The sequence below is a fragment of the Equus caballus genome, chromosome 20 (genome assembly GCF_041296265.1).
Source record: "Equus caballus isolate H_3958 breed thoroughbred chromosome 20, TB-T2T, whole genome shotgun sequence".
Classification (NCBI taxonomy): domain Eukaryota; kingdom Metazoa; phylum Chordata; class Mammalia; order Perissodactyla; family Equidae; genus Equus; species Equus caballus.
Window position 1 is genome coordinate 827514 of NC_091703.1, and position 20841 is coordinate 848354.

At 51.2% G+C, this 20841-nt stretch overlaps 1 long non-coding RNA gene across 1 annotated transcript in view; it reads right to left on the reverse strand.

Moving 5' to 3' along the window:
* Window positions 1–20841, reverse strand: part of LOC138919311 (uncharacterized) — a 150984-nt gene that overhangs the window by 43092 nt on the left and 87051 nt on the right. Inside the window, exons 17-21 of the long non-coding RNA XR_011429420.1 lie at window positions 18226–18781; window positions 13196–13367; window positions 12812–13070; window positions 7171–7726; window positions 1756–2311 (exon numbers count right to left, since the gene is read on the reverse strand). This is a non-coding gene — a long non-coding RNA (uncharacterized lncRNA). The remainder of the gene's footprint in view (window positions 1–1755; window positions 2312–7170; window positions 7727–12811; window positions 13071–13195; window positions 13368–18225; window positions 18782–20841) is intronic.

Sequence of the window (20841 nt, forward strand, 5' to 3'; positions counted from 1 at the left end):
ATTCAGTACCTTAAGCCTCAGGGTGATGGAGAATGAATTAATCCATTCCTTCCTGACTCTATCTCTAATAGACAAATTTTACGTGGGCGCGGGTCGGCCACTTAAGTCATTAGGACGGCCGCAAATCTCCAAGACTCCCGTGGAAGGTTTCTTTTCCTAAGGCTGGATTGGGATCCCTCCCTCTGGCACCTGACCACGCTCTGAACTGCGAGGAAAGTCCCACTCGGGACTCCAGTTCAAGGGAAGTACCAAACTCTAACCTTTGGTGGAGTATGGGAACCCCTTCTTGGGAGAATGGCTCCAGGATGCAATTGGGTAGAATGTCCCCCAGACTGGCGGAAAATTCCTCACTGTCTTTCTCTTTCTCACTGTCTTTGTCCTTTTCTCTCCTGGGACCATACGCCAGGCACCTATTCCTGCCAGGCAGAATAGGGAAGATGTTCAAGGGATGCCCCCATCATCCCTTGCTACAGGAACCCCAATGGGGGGATTTTCAAGGTAATGGCTCCCTTTCTCTGGGACCATTCACCAGGCACCTATTCCTGCCAGGCAGAATAGGGAAGATGTTCAAGGGATGCCCCGATCATCCCTTGCTACAGGAACCCCAGTGGGGGGATTTTCAAGGTAATGGCTCCCTTTCTCTGGGACCATACGCCAGGCACCTATTCCTGCCAGGCAGAATAGGGAAGATGTTCAAGGGATGCCCCCATCATCCCTTGCTACAGGAACCCCAGTGGGGGGATTTTCAAGGTAATGGCTCCTTTTCTTTCTCCTTTTCTCTCCTGGGGACCATACGCCAGGCACCTATTACTGTCAGGCAGAATAGGGAAGATGTTCAAGGGATGCCCCCATCATCCCTTGCTACAGGAACTCCATTGGGGGGCATCTTCTACAGTCTGTGGTTAGTACACCTAGCTATGCTGCTTTTGCCCTGGGGTCTTCCAGCCTTGTGGCTGGCGGCTGGGTGCCTTCTACTGGTGCTGTGCAGAGGCTTTCCCTAAGGCTTCTGTGAGCCTGTAGGGCTTCCCCCTAGGCTACTAAGCTGGGTCTCTGGAACTCTCTCCAGCCCCAGTCCTCTCCGAGATCTCCGGCAATCCCTAGCCTCACCGGGTGGGCAACGGCAGCTGGGGGTCGCCCCGCCCTCTGGGCTTCTCTCCGGGCCTCTGCCGGGAGCTCTGAATGCTCAGCGTGGCCCCTCTGCTACCGGCAGACAGAGAGTTTTGTCTGCTGCCTGGCGGAGCTCCGGCGCTTCCCCTCCGGGTCGCCGATCCGGCCTTTGAAAGTTCCCCCGCCCCGGTCCTCTCCGAGATCTCCGGCAATCCCTAGTCCCCCGGGGCGGGCAACGGCAGCTGGGGGTCGCCCCGCGCTCTGGGCTTCTGTCCGGGCCTCTGCTGGGAGCCCTGAGTGCTCAGCGTGGCCCCTCTGCTACCGGCAGACTGAGAGTTTTGTCTGCTGCCTGGCGGAGCTCCGGCGCTTCCCCACCGGGTCGCCGGACCCGCCTTTGAAAGTTCCCCCGCCCCGGTCCTCTCCGAGATCTCCGGCAATCCCTAGTCCCACGGGGCGGGCAACGGCAGCTGGGAGACCTCCGTGCCCTCCGTGTCTCTCTCTGGGACCCTCCGGGCGCCCCGAGCACCAGGCCGGGTCTCCCCGCCAATGGCGGGGAGAGACTCTCCCCGCGGGCTCAGGTGTGCAACTCCAAAGTTTCCCTCTGCGTTTAGGAGTAATTGCGGGGGGTTTAAGTAGGGTTCTGGTCACCTGTTTCCACCGTCGCTCCTCTGTTGTGTTCTCGCTCCTGCCCTAGATGTGTGTGGATCCTCTGGGGGCGTCCGTTGGAAGAAAGCCGCTTGCGGGTACTAGGCTGCCCGTCGGGGTCGGAGAGTTTTCACCTATTTCCACATCCTCCCGGAGGAAAGTCCGTCCGCCTTCCGATGTATAGTCGCGTGGGTGTCTCAGACGTCCTGAGATGCTGTCTGGATATCCTTTGTCAAGCGATAAGTGTCCAAATAATTGTAGACTCGAAGGGCGAGAGACAAAGAGGACTACTCACGGCGCCATCTTGGAATTCCTCAAGTATAATCTCTTAAAGAAGAGTCTGGTTAAGAACTATTCCTGAATATCAAGTTATGATACTAAATTTACCTTTTTTGGTTGGTGTGCTGGTATTCGTGAAAGAAAAATAGGCTTATCATGTCTATAAACACCCACTATAAGTGGTCATCGCTGAGGTTTCTCAATTTTTTCAGTCGCTTTTCCTCTAGGTATTTCTGGAACATTTGTCTTCGTTGATCACTTAGAAGAGACTTTGCTGATCCTAAGCAGGGGGGAAAATAGCATATAAAACATTCAAATAAAAAGTTATCCAAATGTCTAAAATACCATTGTCTAACTTCAACAGCTGCTAAGCAATACTTTCAGTAACTTCGTATTGATTCCTTAGCACGCTAACCACACAAGTCATTTCAACCCCTGTTTTAAAATTTCTCTCCCTTTTGCCTTCTCTTGTTCACAAATTAACTGCTTGCCATCCACTAGGCATGCATTACTTCACTTTTAAATTAATTAACTTCTATGATCACCCACCTCCAAGCTGACCTCCAACAATTCTCACCTCCTGGTAGTCACGCCCTTGTGTTGTCCCCTCCACACAGAATAGGGCTGAGCTGTGTCACCAAGAAAAGTGTGGGAATGATGGAGTGTGGCTTCCAAGACTGTATCATTAAAGACAGTGCAGCTTGGCCCTGCTCTCTCTCAGATCACTTGCGCTGGGGAAGTCAGTGGCCATGTGGAACCTTAAGGAGACTCAAGCAGCCCTATGGAGACGCCACATGACGAAGAACTAAGGCCTCCTGCCAAAAGCCAGCATCGACTTGCCAGTCATGTGAGTGAGTCATCTTGGAAGCAGCTCCTCTGCTGGGAGCCGTGGCTACATCATTTGATTGGCTGTTTGACAGGGACCAGCCGATTAACGCTGAGGGGTGCAGGGCCGCCCCTTGGTGAAGAATAACCGGCCAGCCCCTCACATAGTTCTGAAACCTGTGCTGCTTCTAATTGCCCTTCATTCCTTTTCCTTTCTTAACCTCCAGTTTTCACTCCTTTGGGTGGCTGCTTGGGAGGCACTATCTCCTGGGAAAATTAGATAGCATAAGAGAATGTGACCACCTGCAGGTAACTTTCAAGATATTTTTCAGTTAATTATTGGAGGAGCACACAGTCCCATTTGAGACAATCAGAAAGGAATCCTGCCCAGATAAGATGTCGAATCAGGTTTATGGCCTCCATCTGGTTAATGTTTCCTTCTCCCTCCAGTTCTTTGTCTAAATATATATGCATGGTCCTTCTAAGTTTGCTGGTTAATTGGATGATCAAGAAGTATCTATATATTATTCTTGACCTTCTGCTTTCTGTTAAAATGCTATAGAGGTTTTCTCCTAAAAGCAATAAATAATAAATAATTGATGAGTAGAAGGGCCGAGGGGTGCAGGGATGCCCCTCGGTGAAGAATGGCCGGCCGACACCCCTGATATTTTCTGAATTATATGCATGCTTTCTAGCAAGGTTATGTCTGTACTTATTTCTCTTTTTTATTCTTGAAGCTACATAGTTTAGCTTAGCTTTTCAGCCCTTTACTTTACTAACAAAGTGATACTTTCTCTGGCAGTGTGCTTAAGGGACTGTTAGCTCCACAATCTAAAAGACAAAGGAATGCTTTCACCCCCTAAAGGGCGCAGAAATGTAAAGATGTTTAACTGCCCGCTGAGAATGCAGATAGACCTGTGGATAAGACACCCTGGAGTCGCCTTTTGTTCCCATTAACCGTCTACACTAATAGCGTAAATGATTGAGGGAGGCAGGGATGGCTCCACCAGGATGCAACCAGACGGACTGCTGTCCTGTCCGGAGGCCTGGACCTTCTCTCTTGGATTTAACTTTACCATGAATCACAACAGACGCCTAGGTACCTATCTCCTTTAGCTTAGAGAAAACAAACACCAGTTAATTGCGGAGAAGACTACCATTAACCTTATGCTCTATAGAATAGAATGCTAATAAATATTCTTGTGCTCGTTTTTTATTTCCTTATCTCTCTGAGAATATTTGTAGAACTATTTCTGTACTAATCCTGAAAAATATATAAACGACACTTGTGCACAGTAAAGTCGGACTTGCTAACACCAACCCAAGTCTCACGTCCCCTTTATTTCCCCCTCACTCATCGTGCCGACGCCGTCCACCCCTCAGGAACCTGGACTCCGCCGGGGCGGGACCCCGGCACTCCTCCAGCCTCAGTCAAGCTTCAGAGGCACCCCTGGATGACACCTTGACTGCAACCTGTCAGATTCCTTACCTCCCACCTATGATTCTCAACTCAGGTTTCTACTATGTACTCTCATGTTTATTTAAACTTGTTTGAAAAATGTGAGTGGCTACTGATGTGGATTAAGGCTGCCCCAGCTAGAGAAGCCCAAGGTGACCTGGCCTACATGCCAAACTATACGACCCAGTGGACTTTTTTTATGGTATGAATTAGGACCGCCCCAGGGAGAGAAGCCTGGGGCATCCTCACCTGCATGCCGATCTATATGGCCAGATTCGTATCTAAAGTTATATGACCGCACAATAACCAGACCCCATCTGCACTGAAATCATCTAATGACTTTTTACATCATCTTTTCTTTTTTTTTCCAGTAAAAATAAGTCACGTACCCATGCCTTATAAAATTAGCCCTAACCCTCAACTCAGGGCAGCAGCAGGAGCTCTGACTGCCCGTGGGTCCTGTCCCCACGCACCAGCTCTGCCTGCCCATGGGTCCTGTCCCCATGCCAGCGGGGGCAGCAGCAGCGGCAGCAGCAGGAGCTCTGACTGCCCGTGGGTCCTGTCCCCACGCACCAGCTCTGCCTGCCCATGGGTCCTGTCCCCATGCCAGCGGGGGCAGCAGCAGCGGCAGCAGCAGGAGCTCTGACTGCCTGTGGGTCTTGTCCCCACACACTAGCTCTGCCTGCCCATGGGACCTGTCCCCATGCCAGCGGGGGCAGCAGCAGGAGCTCTGACTGCCCGTGGGTCTTGTCCCCACACACCAGCTCTGCCTGCCCATGGGTCCTGTCCCCATGCTATTCCTCACTATTCTCTAAATAAAAGAGCACTACTGCCAGATCTTGAGAGTCTAAGAAATCTTTCTTTCGACTCCTCGGCTCACCGATCCCGCATCATTTCTGGTGGCCCGTACGGGGACTTGCTTTATCGGCTTGTGAGCTCGAGTTCTGGTAAGTGCCCTTTTCTTCCTTATGCCTTTCTCTTTTTCAAGGATGGATCTAGATTCACTGCTCCATCGGGAACTTTCTTGGATGGCTGTATGAATCCACGTTTGCTGCCCATGGCTACTCTATGGGGCAAATTGTGGCATTCAGCTTGAAGAGATTCAGTACCTTAAGCCTCAGGGTGATGGAGAATGAATTAATCCATTCCTTCCTGACTCTATCTCTAATAGACAAATTTTACGTGGGCGCGGGTCGGCCACTTAAGTCATTAGGACGGCCGCAAATCTCCAAGACTCCCGTGGAAGGTTTCTTTTCCTAAGGCTGGATTGGGATCCCTCCCTCTGGCACCTGACCACGCTCTGAACTGCGAGGAAAGTCCCACTCGGGACTCCAGTTCAAGGGAAGTACCAAACTCTAACCTTTGGTGGAGTATGGGAACCCCTTCTTGGGAGAATGGCTCCAGGATGCAATTGGGTAGAATGTCCCCCAGACTGGCGGAAAATTCCTCACTGTCTTTCTCTTTCTCACTGTCTTTGTCCTTTTCTCTCCTGGGACCATACGCCAGGCACCTATTCCTGCCAGGCAGAATAGGGAAGATGTTCAAGGGATGCCCCCATCATCCCTTGCTACAGGAACCCCAATGGGGGGATTTTCAAGGTAATGGCTCCCTTTCTCTGGGACCATTCACCAGGCACCTATTCCTGCCAGGCAGAATAGGGAAGATGTTCAAGGGATGCCCCGATCATCCCTTGCTACAGGAACCCCAGTGGGGGGATTTTCAAGGTAATGGCTCCCTTTCTCTGGGACCATACGCCAGGCACCTATTCCTGCCAGGCAGAATAGGGAAGATGTTCAAGGGATGCCCCCATCATCCCTTGCTACAGGAACCCCAGTGGGGGGATTTTCAAGGTAATGGCTCCTTTTCTTTCTCCTTTTCTCTCCTGGGGACCATACGCCAGGCACCTATTACTGTCAGGCAGAATAGGGAAGATGTTCAAGGGATGCCCCCATCATCCCTTGCTACAGGAACTCCATTGGGGGGCATCTTCTACAGTCTGTGGTTAGTACACCTAGCTATGCTGCTTTTGCCCTGGGGTCTTCCAGCCTTGTGGCTGGCGGCTGGGTGCCTTCTACTGGTGCTGTGCAGAGGCTTTCCCTAAGGCTTCTGTGAGCCTGTAGGGCTTCCCCCTAGGCTACTAAGCTGGGTCTCTGGAACTCTCTCCAGCCCCAGTCCTCTCCGAGATCTCCGGCAATCCCTAGCCTCACCGGGTGGGCAACGGCAGCTGGGGGTCGCCCCGCCCTCTGGGCTTCTCTCCGGGCCTCTGCCGGGAGCTCTGAATGCTCAGCGTGGCCCCTCTGCTACCGGCAGACAGAGATTTTTGTCTGCTGCCTGGGGGAGCTCCGGCACTTCCCCTCCGGGTCGCCGATCCGGCCTTTGAAAGTTCCCCCGCCCCGGTCCTCTCCGAGATCTCCGGCAATCCCTAGTCCCACGGGGCGGGCAACGGCAGCTGGGGGTCGCCCCGCGCTCTGGGCTTCTGTCCGGGCCTCTGCCGGGAGCCCTGAGTGCTCAGCGTGGCCCCTCTGCTACCGGCAGACTGAGAGTTTTGTCTGCTGCCTGGCGGAGCTCCGGCGCTTCCCCACCGGGTCGCCGGACCCGCCTTTGAAAGTTCCCCCGCCCCGGTCCTCTCCGAGATCTCCGGCAATCCCTAGTCCCACGGGGCGGGCAACGGCAGCTGGGAGACCTCCGTGCCCTCCGTGTCTCTCTCTGGGACCCTCCGGGCGCCCCGAGCACCAGGCCGGGTCTCCCCGCCAATGGCGGGGAGAGACTCTCCCCGCGGGCTCAGGTGTGCAACTCCAAAGTTTCCCTCTGCGTTTAGGAGTAATTGCGGGGGGTTTAGGTAGGGTTCTGGTCACCTGTTTCCACCGTCGCTCCTCTGTTGTGTTCTCGCTCCTGCCCTAGATGTGTGTGGATCCTCTGGGGGCGTCCGTTGGAAGAAAGCCGCTTGCGGGTACTAGGCTGCCCGTCAGGGTCGGAGAGTTTTCACCTATTTCCACATCCTCCCGGAGGAAAGTCCGTCTGCCTTCCGATGTATAGTCGCGTGGGTGTCTCAGACGTCCTGAGATGCTGTCTGGATATCCTTTGTCAAGCGATAAGTGTCCAAATAATTGTAGACTCGAAGGGCGAGAGACAAAGAGGACTACTCACGGCGCCATCTTGGAATTCCTCAAGTATAATCTCTTAAAGAAGAGTCTGGTTAAGAACTATTCCTGAATATCAAGTTATGATACTAAATTTACCTTTTTTGGTTGGTGTGCTGGTATTCGTGAAAGAAAAATAGGCTTATCATGTCTATAAACACCCACTATAAGTGGTCATCGCTGAGGTTTCTCAATTTTTTCAGTCGCTTTTCCTCTAGGTATTTCTGGAACATTTGTCTTCGTTGATCACTTAGAAGAGACTTTGCTGATCCTAAGCAGGGGGGAAAATAGCATATAAAACATTCAAATAAAAAGTTATCCAAATGTCTAAAATACCATCGTCTAACTTCAACAGCTGCTAAGCAATACTTTCAGTAACTTCGTATTGATTCCTTAGCACGCTAACCACACAAGTCATTTCAACCCCTGTTTTAAAATTTCTCTCCCTTTTGCCTTCTCTTGTTCACAAATTAACTGCTTGCCATCCACTAGGCATGCATTACTTCACTTTTAAATTAATTAACTTCTATGATCACCCACCTCCAAGCTGACCTCCAACAATTCTCACCTCCTGGTAGTCACGCCCTTGTGTTGTCCCCTCCACACAGAATAGGGCTGAGCTGTGTCACCAAGAAAAGTGTGGGAATGATGGAGTGTGGCTTCCAAGACTGTATCATTAAAGACAGTGCAGCTTGGCCCTGCTCTCTCTCAGATCACTTGCGCTGGGGAAGTCAGTGGCCATGTGGAACCTTAAGGAGACTCAAGCAGCCCTATGGAGACGCCACATGACGAAGAACTAAGGCCTCCTGCCAAAAGCCAGCATCGACTTGCCAGTCATGTGAGTGAGTCATCTTGGAAGCAGCTCCTCTGCTGGGAGCCGTGGCTACATCATTTGATTGGCTGTTTGACAGGGACCAGCCGATTAACGCTGAGGGGTGCAGGGCCGCCCCTTGGTGAAGAATAACCGGCCAGCCCCTCACATAGTTCTGAAACCTGTGCTGCTTCTAATTGCCCTTCATTCCTTTTCCTTTCTTAACCTCCAGTTTTCACTCCTTTGGGTGGCTGCTTGGGAGGCACCATCTCCTGGGAAAATTAGATAGCATAAGAGAATGTGACCACCTGCAGGTAACTTTCAAGATATTTTTCAGTTAATTATTGGAGGAGCACACAGTCCCATTTGAGACAATCAGAAAGGAATCCTGCCCAGATAAGATGTCGAATCAGGTTTATGGCCTCCATCTGGTTAATGTTTCCTTCTCCCTCCAGTTCTTTGTCTAAATATATATGCATGGTCCTTCTAAGTTTGCTGGTTAATTGGATGATCAAGAAGTATCTATATATTATTCTTGACCTTCTGCTTTCTGTTAAAATGCTATAGAGGTTTTCTCCTAAAAGCAATAAATAATAAATAATTGATGAGTAGAAGGGCCGAGGGGTGCAGGGATGCCCCTCGGTGAAGAATGGCCGGCCGACACCCCTGATATTTTCTGAATTATATGCATGCTTTCTAGCAAGGTTATGTCTGTACTTATTTCTCTTTTTTATTCTTGAAGCTACATAGTTTAGCTTAGCTTTTCAGCCCTTTACTTTACTAACAAAGTGATACTTTCTCTGGCAGTGTGCTTAAGGGACTGTTAGCTCCACAATCTAAAAGACAAAGGAATGCTTTCACCCCCTAAAGGGCGCAGAAATGTAAAGATGTTTAACTGCCCGCTGAGAATGCAGATAGCCCTGTGGATAAGACACCCTGGAGTCGCCTTTTGTTCCCATTAACCGTCTACACTAATAGCGTAAATGATTGAGGGAGGCAGGGATGGCTCCACCAGGATGCAACCAGACGGACTGCTGTCCTGTCCGGAGGCCTGGACCTTCTCTCTTGGATTTAACTTTACCATGAATCACAACAGACGCCTAGGTACCTATCTCCTTTAGCTTAGAGAAAACAAACACCAGTTAATTGCGGAGAAGACTACCATTAACCTTATGCTCTATAGAATAGAATGCTAATAAATATTCTTGTGCTCGTTTTTTATTTCCTTATCTCTCTGAGAATATTTGTAGAACTATTTCTGTACTAATCCTGAAAAATATATAAACGACACTTGTGCACAGTAAAGTCGGACTTGCTAACACCAACCCAAGTCTCACGTCCCCTTTATTTCCCCCTCACTCATCGTGCCGACGCCGTCCACCCCTCAGGAACCTGGACTCCGCCGGGGCGGGACCCCGGCACTCCTCCAGCCTCAGTCAAGCTTCAGAGGCACCCCTGGATGACACCTTGACTGCAACCTGTCAGATTCCTTACCTCCCACCTATGATTCTCAACTCAGGTTTCTACTATGTACTCTCATGTTTATTTAAACTTGTTTGAAAAATGTGAGTGGCTACTGATGTGGATTAAGGCTGCCCCAGCTAGAGAAGCCCAAGGTGACCTGGCCTACATGCCAAACTATACGACCCAGTGGACTTTTTTTATGGTATGAATTAGGACCGCCCCAGGGAGAGAAGCCTGGGGCATCCTCACCTGCATGCCGATCTATATGGCCAGATTCGTATCTAAAGTTATATGACCGCACAATAACCAGACCCCATCTGCACTGAAATCATTTAATGACTTTTTACATCATCTTTTCTTTTTTTTTTCCAGTAAAAATAAGTCACGTACCCATGCCTTATAAAATTAGCCCTAACCCTCAACTCAGGGCAGCAGCAGGAGCTCTGACTGCCCGTGGGTCCTGTCCCCACGCACCAGCTCTGCCTGCCCATGGGTCCTGTCCCCATGCCAGCGGGGGCAGCAGCAGCGGCAGCAGCAGGAGCTCTGACTGCCCGTGGGTCCTGTCCCCACGCACCAGCTCTGCCTGCCCATGGGTCCTGTCCCCATGCCAGCGGGGGCAGCAGCAGCGGCAGCAGCAGGAGCTCTGACTGCCTGTGGGTCTTGTCCCCACACACTAGCTCTGCCTGCCCATGGGACCTGTCCCCATGCCAGCGGGGGCAGCAGCAGGAGCTCTGACTGCCCGTGGGTCTTGTCCCCACACACCAGCTCTGCCTGCCCATGGGTCCTGTCCCCATGCTATTCCTCACTATTCTCTAAATAAAAGAGCACTACTGCCAGATCTTGAGAGTCTAAGAAATCTTTCTTTCGACTCCTCGGCTCACCGATCCCGCATCATTTCTGGTGGCCCGTACGGGGACTTGCTTTATCGGCTTGTGAGCTCGAGTTCTGGTAAGTGCCCTTTTCTTCCTTATGCCTTTCTCTTTTTCAAGGATGGATCTAGATTCACTGCTCCATCGGGAACTTTCTTGGATGGCTGTATGAATCCACGTTTGCTGCCCATGGCTACTCTATGGGGCAAATTGTGGCATTCAGCTTGAAGAGATTCAGTACCTTAAGCCTCAGGGTGATGGAGAATGAATTAATCCATTCCTTCCTGACTCTATCTCTAATAGACAAATTTTACGTGGGCGCGGGTCGGCCACTTAAGTCATTAGGACGGCCGCAAATCTCCAAGACTCCCGTGGAAGGTTTCTTTTCCTAAGGCTGGATTGGGATCCCTCCCTCTGGCACCTGACCACGCTCTGAACTGCGAGGAAAGTCCCACTCGGGACTCCAGTTCAAGGGAAGTACCAAACTCTAACCTTTGGTGGAGTATGGGAACCCCTTCTTGGGAGAATGGCTCCAGGATGCAATTGGGTAGAATATCCCCCAGACTGGCGGAAAATTCCTCACTGTCTTTCTCTTTCTCACTGTCTTTGTCCTTTTCTCTCCTGGGACCATACGCCAGGCACCTATTCCTGCCAGGCAGAATAGGGAAGATGTTCAAGGGATGCCCCCATCATCCCTTGCTACAGGAACCCCAATGGGGGGATTTTCAAGGTAATGGCTCCCTTTCTCTGGGACCATTCACCAGGCACCTATTCCTGCCAGGCAGAATAGGGAAGATGTTCAAGGGATGCCCCGATCATCCCTTGCTACAGGAACCCCAGTGGGGGGATTTTCAAGGTAATGGCTCCCTTTCTCTGGGACCATACGCCAGGCACCTATTCCTGCCAGGCAGAATAGGGAAGATGTTCAAGGGATGCCCCCATCATCCCTTGCTACAGGAACCCCAGTGGGGGGATTTTCAAGGTAATGGCTCCTTTTCTTTCTCCTTTTCTCTCCTGGGGACCATACGCCAGGCACCTATTACTGTCAGGCAGAATAGGGAAGATGTTCAAGGGATGCCCCCATCATCCCTTGCTACAGGAACTCCATTGGGGGGCATCTTCTACAGTCTGTGGTTAGTACACCTAGCTATGCTGCTTTTGCCCTGGGGTCTTCCAGCCTTGTGGCTGGCGGCTGGGTGCCTTCTACTGGTGCTGTGCAGAGGCTTTCCCTAAGGCTTCTGTGAGCCTGTAGGGCTTCCCCCTAGGCTACTAAGCTGGGTCTCTGGAACTCTCTCCAGCCCCAGTCCTCTCCGAGATCTCCCGCAATCCCTAGCCTCACCGGGTGGGCAACGGCAGCTGGGGGTCGCCCCGCGCTCTGGGCTTCTCTCCGGGCCTCTGCCGGGAGCCCTGAGTGCTCAGCGTGGCCCCTCTGCTACCGGCAGACAGAGAGTTTTGTCTGCTGCCTGGGGGAGCTCCGGCACTTCCCCTCCGGGTCGCCGATCCGGCCTTTGAAAGTTCCCCCGCCCCGGTCCTCTCCGAGATCTCCGGCAATCCCTAGTCCCACGGGGCGGGCAACGGCAGCTGGGGGTCGCCCCGCGCTCTGGGCTTCTGTCCGGGCCTCTGCCGGGAGCCCTGAGTGCTCAGCGTGGCCCCTCTGCTACCGGCAGACAGAGAGTTTTGTCTGCTGCCTGGCGGAGCTCCGGCACTTCCCCTCCGGGTCGCCGATCCGGCCTTTGAAAGTTCCCCCGCCTCGGTCCTCTCCGAGATCTCCGGCAATCCCTAGTCCCCCGGGGCGGGCAACGGCAGCTGGGGGTCGCCCCGCCCTCTGGGCTTCTCTCCGGGCCTCTGCCGGGAGCCCTGAGTGCTCAGCGTGGCCCCTCTGCTACCGGCAGACTGAGAGTTTTGTCTGCTGCCTGGCGGAGCTCCGGCGCTTCCCCACCGGGTCGCCGGACCCGCCTTTGAAAGTTCCCCCGCCCCGGTCCTCTCCGAGATCTCCAGCAATCCCTAGTCCCACGGGGCGGGCAACGGCAGCTGGGAGACCTCCGTGCCCTCCGTGTCTCTCTCTGGGACCCTCCGGGCGCCCCGAGCACCAGGCCGGGTCTCCCCGCCAATGGCGGGGAGAGACTCTCCCCGCGGGCTCAGGTGTGCAACTCCAAAGTTTCCCTCTGCGTTTAGGAGTAATTGCAGGGGGTTTAAGTAGGGTTCTGGTCACCTGTTTCCACCGTCGCTCCTCTGTTGTGTTCTCGCTCCTGCCCTAGATGTGTGTGGATCCTCTGGGGGCGTCCGTTGGAAGAAAGCCGCTTGCGGGTACTAGGCTGCCCGTCGGGGTCGGAGAGTTTTCACCTATTTCCACATCCTCCCGGAGGAAAGTCCGTCCGCCTTCCGATGTATAGTCGCGTGGGTGTCTCAGACGTCCTGAGATGCTGTCTGGATATCCTTTGTCAAGCGATAAGTGTCCAAATAATTGTAGACTCGAAGGGCGAGAGACAAAGAGGACTACTCACGGTGCCATCTTGGAATTCCGCAAGTATAATCTCTTAAAGAAAAGTCTGGTTAAGAACTATTCCTGAATATCAAGTTATGATACTAAATTTACCTTTTTTGGTTGGTGTGCTGGTATTCGTGAAAGAAAAATAGGCTTATCATGTCTATAAACACCCACTATAAGTGGTCATCGCTGAGGTTTCTCAATTTTTTCAGTCGCTTTTCCTCTAGGTATTTCTGGAACATTTGTCTTCGTTGATCACTTAGAAGAGACTTTGCTGATCCTAAGCAGGGGGGAAAATAGCATATAAAACATTCAAATAAAAAGTTATCCAAATGTCTAAAATACCATCGTCTAACTTCAACAGCTGCTAAGCAATACTTTCAGTAACTTCGTATTGATTCCTTAGCACGCTAACCACACAAGTCATTTCAACCCCTGTTTTAAAATTTCTCTCCCTTTTGCCTTCTCTTGTTCACAAATTAACTGCTTGCCATCCACTAGGCATGCATTACTTCACTTTTAAATTAATTAACTTCTATGATCACCCACCTCCAAGCTGACCTCCAACAATTCTCACCTCCTGGTAGTCACGCCCTTGTGTTGTCCCCTCCACACAGAATAGGGCTGAGCTGTGTCACCAAGAAAAGTGTGGGAATGATGGAGTGTGGCTTCCAAGACTGTATCATTAAAGACAGTGCAGCTTGGCCCTGCTCTCTCTCAGATCACTTGCGCTGGGGAAGTCAGTGGCCATGTGGAACCTTAAGGAGACTCAAGCAGCCCTATGGAGACGCCACATGACGAAGAACTAAGGCCTCCTGCCAAAAGCCAGCATCGACTTGCCAGTCATGTGAGTGAGTCATCTTGGAAGCAGCTCCTCTGCTGGGAGCCGTGGCTACATCATTTGATTGGCTGTTTGACAGGGACCAGCCGATTAACGCTGAGGGGTGCAGGGCCGCCCCTTGGTGAAGAATAACCGGCCAGCCCCTCACATAGTTCTGAAACCTGTGCTGCTTCTAATTGCCCTTCATTCCTTTTCCTTTCTTAACCTCCAGTTTTCACTCCTTTGGGTGGCTGCTTGGGAGGCACTATCTCCTGGGAAAATTAGATAGCATAAGAGAATGTGACCACCTGCAGGTAACTTTCAAGATATTTTTCAGTTAATTATTGGAGGAGCACACAGTCCCATTTGAGACAATCAGAAAGGAATCCTGCCCAGATAAGATGTCGAATCAGGTTTATGGCCTCCATCTGGTTAATGTTTCCTTCTCCCTCCAGTTCTTTGTCTAAATATATATGCATGGTCCTTCTAAGTTTGCTGGTTAATTGGATGATCAAGAAGTATCTATATATTATTCTTGACCTTCTGCTTTCTGTTAAAATGCTATAGAGGTTTTCTCCTAAAAGCAATAAATAATAAATAATTGATGAGTAGAAGGGCCGAGGGGTGCAGGGATGCCCCTCGGTGAAGAATGGCCGGCCGACACCCCTGATATTTTCTGAATTATATGCATGCTTTCTAGCAAGGTTATGTCTGTACTTATTTCTCTTTTTTATTCTTGAAGCTACATAGTTTAGCTTAGCTTTTCAGCCCTTTACTTTACTAACAAAGTGATACTTTCTCTGGCAGTGTGCTTAAGGGACTGTTAGCTCCACAATCTAAAAGACAAAGGAATGCTTTCACCCCCTAAAGGGCGCAGAAATGTAAAGATGTTTAACTGCCCGCTGAGAATGCAGATAGCCCTGTGGATAAGACACCCTGGAGTCGCCTTTTGTTCCCATTAACCGTCTACACTAATAGCGTAAATGATTGAGGGAGGCAGGGATGGCTCCACCAGGATGCAACCAGACGGACTGCTGTCCTGTCCGGAGGCCTGGACCTTCTCTCTTGGATTTAACTTTACCATGAATCACAACAGACGCCTAGGTACCTATCTCCTTTAGCTTAGAGAAAACAAACACCAGTTAATTGCGGAGAAGACTACCATTAACCTTATGCTCTATAGAATAGAATGCTAATAAATATTCTTGTGCTCGTTTTTTATTTCCTTATCTCTCTGAGAATATTTGTAGAACTATTTCTGTACTAATCCTGAAAAATATATAAACGACACTTGTGCACAGTAAAGTCGGACTTGCTAACACCAACCCAAGTCTCACGTCCCCTTTATTTCCCCCTCACTCATCGTGCCGACGCCGTCCACCCCTCAGGAACCTGGACTCCGCCGGGGCGGGACCCCGGCACTCCTCCAGCCTCAGTCAAGCTTCAGAGGCACCCCTGGATGACACCTTGACTGCAACCTGTCAGATTCCTTACCTCCCACCTATGATTCTCAACTCAGGTTTCTACTATGTACTCTCATGTTTATTTAAACTTGTTTGAAAAATGTGAGTGGCTACTGATGTGGATTAAGGCTGCCCCAGCTAGAGAAGCCCAAGGTGACCTGGCCTACATGCCAAACTATACGACCCAGTGGACTTTTTTTATGGTATGAATTAGGACCGCCCCAGGGAGAGAAGCCTGGGGCATCCTCACCTGCATGCCGATCTATATGGCCAGATTCGTATCTAAAGTTATATGACCGCACAATAACCAGACCCCATCTGCACTGAAATCATTTAATGACTTTTTACATCACCTTTTCTTTTTTTTTCCAGTAAAAATAAGTCACGTACCCATGCCTTATAAAATTAGCCCTAACCCTCAACTCAGGGCAGCAGCAGGAGCTCTGACTGCCCGTGGGTCCTGTCCCCACGCACCAGCTCTGCCTGCCCATGGGTCCTGTCCCCATGCCAGCGGGGGCAGCAGCAGCGGCAGCAGCAGGAGCTCTGACTGCCCGTGGGTCCTGTCCCCACGCACCAGCTCTGCCTGCCCATGGGTCCTGTCCCCATGCCAGCGGGGGCAGCAGCAGCGGCAGCAGCAGGAGCTCTGACTGCCTGTGGGTCTTGTCCCCACACACTAGCTCTGCCTGCCCATGGGACCTGTCCCCATGCCAGCGGGGGCAGCAGCAGGAGCTCTGACTGCCCGTGGGTCTTGTCCCCACACACCAGCTCTGCCTGCCCATGGGTCCTGTCCCCATGCTATTCCTCACTATTCTCTAAATAAAAGAGCACTACTGCCAGATCTTGAGAGTCTAAGAAATCTTTCTTTCGACTCCTCGGCTCACCGATCCCGCATCATTTCTGGTGGCCCGTACGGGGACTTGCTTTATCGGCTTGTGAGCTCGAGTTCTGGTAAGTGCCCTTTTCTTCCTTATGCCTTTCTCTTTTTCAAGGATGGATCTAGATTCACTGCTCCATCGGGAACTTTCTTGGATGGCTGTATGAATCCACGTTTGCTGCCCATGGCTACTCTATGGGGCAAATTGTGGCATTCAGCTTGAAGAGATTCAGTACCTTAAGCCTCAGGGTGATGGAGAATGAATTAATCCATTCCTTCCTGACTCTATCTCTAATAGACAAATTTTACGTGGGCGCGGGTCGGCCACTTAAGTCATTAGGACGGCCGCAAATCTCCAAGACTCCCGTGGAAGGTTTCTTTTCCTAAGGCTGGATTGGGATCCCTCCCTCTGGCACCTGACCACGCTCTGAACTGCGAGGAAAGTCCCACTCGGGACTCCAGTTCAAGGGAAGTACCAAACTCTAACCTTTGGTGGAGTATGGGAACCCCTTCTTGGGAGAATGGCTCCAGGATGCAATTGGGTAGAATGTCCCCCAGACTGGCGGAAAATTCCTCACTGTCTTTCTCTTTCTCACTGTCTTTGTCCTTTTCTCTCCTGGGACCATACGCCAGGCACCTATTCCTGCCAGGCAGAATAGGGAAGATGTTCAAGGGATGCCCCCATCATCCCTTGCTACAGGAACCCCAATGGGGGGATTTTCAAGGTAATGGCTCCCTTTCTCTGGGACCATTCACCAGGCACCTATTCCTGCCAGGCAGAATAGGGAAGATGTTCAAGGGATGCCCCGATCATCCCTTGCTACAGGAACCCCAGTGGGGGGATTTTCAAGGTAATGGCTCCCTTTCTCTGGGACCATACGCCAGGCACCTATTCCTGCCAGGCAGAATAGGGAAGATGTTCAAGGGATGCCCCCATCATCCCTTGCTACAGGAACCCCAGTGGGGGGATTTTCAAGGTAATGGCTCCTTTTCTTTCTCCTTTTCTCTCCTGGGGACCATACGCCAGGCACCTATTACTGTCAGGCAGAATAGGGAAGATGTTCAAGGGATGCCCCCATCATCCCTTGCTACAGGAACTCCATTGGGGGGCATCTTCTACAGTCTGTGGTTAGTACACCTAGCTATGCTGCTTTTGCCCTGGGGTCTTCCAGCCTTGTGGCTGGCGGCTGGGTGCCTTCTACTGGTGCTGTGCAGAGGCTTTCCCTAAGGCTTCTGTGAGCCTGTAGGGCTTCCCCCTAGGCTACTAAGCTGGGTCTCTGGAACTCTCTCCAGCCCCAGTCCTCTCCGAGATCTCCGGCAATCCCTAGCCTCACCGGGTGGGCAACGGCAGTTGGGGGTCGCCCCGCCCTCTGGGCTTCTGTCCGGGCCTCTGCCGGGAGCCCTGAGTGCTCAGCGTGGCCCCTCTGCTACCGGCAGACAGAGAGTTTTGTCTGCTGCCTGGCGGAGCTCCGGCGCTTCCCCTCCGGGTCGCCGATCCGGCCTTTGAAAGTTCCCCCGCCCCGGTCCTCTCCGAGATCTCCGGCAATCCCTAGTCCCACGGGGCGGGCAACGGCAGCTGGGGGTCGCCCCGCCCTCTGGGCTTCTCTCCGGGCCTCTGCCGGGAGCCCTGAGTGCTCAGCGTGGCCCCTCTGCTACCGGCAGACTGAGAGTTTTGTCTGCTGCCTGGCGGAGCTCCGGCGCTTCCCCACCGGGTCGCCGGACCCGCCTTTGAAAGTTCCCCCGCCCCGGTCCTCTCCGAGATCTCCGGCAATCCCTAGTCCCACGGGGCGGGCAACGGCAGCTGCAGACCTCCGTGCCCTCCGTGTCTCTCTCTGGGACCCTCCGGGCGCCCCGAGCACCAGGCCGGGTCTCCCCGCCAATGGCGGGGAGAGACTCTCCCCGCGGGCTCAGGTGTGCAACTCCAAAGTTTCCCTCTGCGTTTAGGAGTAATTGCGGGGGGTTTAAGTAGGGTTCTGGTCACCTGTTTCCACCGTCGCTCCTCTGTTGTGTTCTCGCTCCTGCCCTAGATGTGTGTGGATCCTCTGGGGGCGTCCGTTGGAAGAAAGCCGCTTGCGGGTACTAGGCTGCCCGTCGGGGTCGGAGAGTTTTCACCTATTTCCACATCCTCCCGGAGGAAAGTCCGTCCGCCTTCCGATGTATAGTCGCGTGGGTGTCTCAGACGTCCTGAGATGCTGTCTGGATATCCTTTGTCAAGCGATAAGTGTCCAAATAATTGTAGACTCGAAGGGCGAGAGACAAAGAGGACTACTCACGGCGCCATCTTGGAATTCCTCAAGTATAATCTCTTAAAGAAGAGTCTGGTTAAGAACTATTCCTGAATATCAAGTTATGATACTAAATTTACCTTTTTTGGTTGGTGTGCTGGTATTCGTGAAAGAAAAATAGGCTTATCATGTCTATAAACACCCACTATAAGTGGTCATCGCTGAGGTTTCTCAATTTTTTCAGTCGCTTTTCCTCTAGGTATTTCTGGAACATTTGTCTTCGTTGATCACTTAGAAGAGACTTTGCTGATCCTAAGCAGGGGGGAAAATAGCATATAAAACATTCAAATAAAAAGTTATCCAAATGTCTAAAATACCATTGTCTAACTTCAACAGCTGCTAAGCAATACTTTCAGTAACTTCGTATTGATTCCTTAGCACGCTAACCACACAAGTCATTTCAACCCCTGTTTTAAAATTTCTCTCCCTTTTGCCTTCTCTTGTTCACAAATTAACTGCTTGCCATCCACTAGGCATGCATTACTTCACTTTTAAATTAATTAACTTCTATGATCACCCACCTCCAAGCTGACCTCCAACAATTCTCACCTCCTGGTAGTCACGCCCTTGTGTTGTCCCCTCCACACAGAATAGGGCTGAGCTGTGTCACCAAGAAAAGTGTGGGAATGATGGAGTGTGGCTTCCAAGACTGTATCATTAAAGACAGTGCAGCTTGGCCCTGCTCTCTCTCAGATCACTTGCGCTGGGGAAGTCAGTGGCCATGTGGAACCTTAAGGAGACTCAAGCAGCCCTATGGAGACGCCACATGACGAAGAACTAAGGCCTCCTGCCAAAAGCCAGCATCGACTTGCCAGTCATGTGAGTGAGTCATCTTGGAAGCAGCTCCTCTGCTGGGAGCCGTGGCTACATCATTTGATTGGCTGTTTGACAGGGACCAGCCGATTAACGCTGAGGGGTGCAGGGCCGCCCCTTGGTGAAGAATAACCGGCCAGCCCCTCACATAGTTCTGAAACCTGTGCTGCTTCTAATTGCCCTTCATTCCTTTTCCTTTCTTAACCTCCAGTTTTCACTCCTTTGGGTGGCTGCTTGGGAGGCACTATCTCCTGGGAAAATTAGATAGCATAAGAGAATGTGACCACCTGCAGGTAACTTTCAAGATATTTTTCAGTTAATTATTGGAGGAGCACACAGTCCCATTTGAGACAATCAGAAAGGAATCCTGCCCAGATAAGATGTCGAATCAGGTTTATGGCCTCCATCTGGTTAATGTTTCCTTCTCCCTCCAGTTCTTTGTCTAAATATATATGCATGGTCCTTCTAAGTTTGCTGGTTAATTGGATGATCAAGAAGTATCTATATATTATTCTTGACCTTCTGCTTTCTGTTAAAATGCTATAGAGGTTTTCTCCTAAAAGCAATAAATAATAAATAATTGATGAGTAGAAGGGCCGAGGGGTGCAGGGATGCCCCTCGGTGAAGAATGGCCGGCCGACACCCCTGATATTTTCTGAATTATATGCATGCTTTCTAGCAAGGTTATGTCTGTACTTATTTCTCTTTTTTATTCTTGAAGCTACATAGTTTAGCTTAGCTTTTCAGCCCTTTACTTTACTAACAAAGTGATACTTTCTCTGGCAGTGTGCTTAAGGGACTGTTAGCTCCACAATCTAAAAGACAAAGGAATGCTTTCACCCCCTAAAGGGCGCAGAAATGTAAAGATGTTTAACTGCCCGCTGAGAATGCAGATAGCCCTGTGGATAAGACACCCTGGAGTCGCCTTTTGTTCCCATTAACCGTCTACACTAATAGCGTAAATGATTGAGGGAGGCAGGGATGGCTCCACCAGGATGCAACCAGACGGACTGCTGTCCTGTCCGGAGGCCTGGACCTTCTCTCTTGGATTTAACTTTACCATGAATCACAACAGACGCCTAGGTACCTATCTCCTTTAGCTTAGAGAAAACAAACACCAGTTAATTGCGGAGAAGACTACCATTAACCTTATGCTCTATAGAATAGAATGCTAATAAATATTCTTGTGCTCGTTTTTTATTTCCTTATCTCTCTGAGAATATTTGTAGAACTATTTCTGTACTAATCCTGAAAAATATATAAACGACACTTGTGCACAGTAAAGTCGGACTTGCTAACACCAACCCAAGTCTCACGTCCCCTTTATTTCCCCCTCACTCATCGTGCCGACGCCGTCCACCCCTCAGGAACCTGGACTCCGCCGGGGCGGGACCCCGGCACTCCTCCAGCCTCAGTCAAGCTTCAGAGGCACCCCTGGATGACACCTTGACTGCAACCTGTCAGATTCCTTACCTCCCACCTATGATTCTCAACTCAGG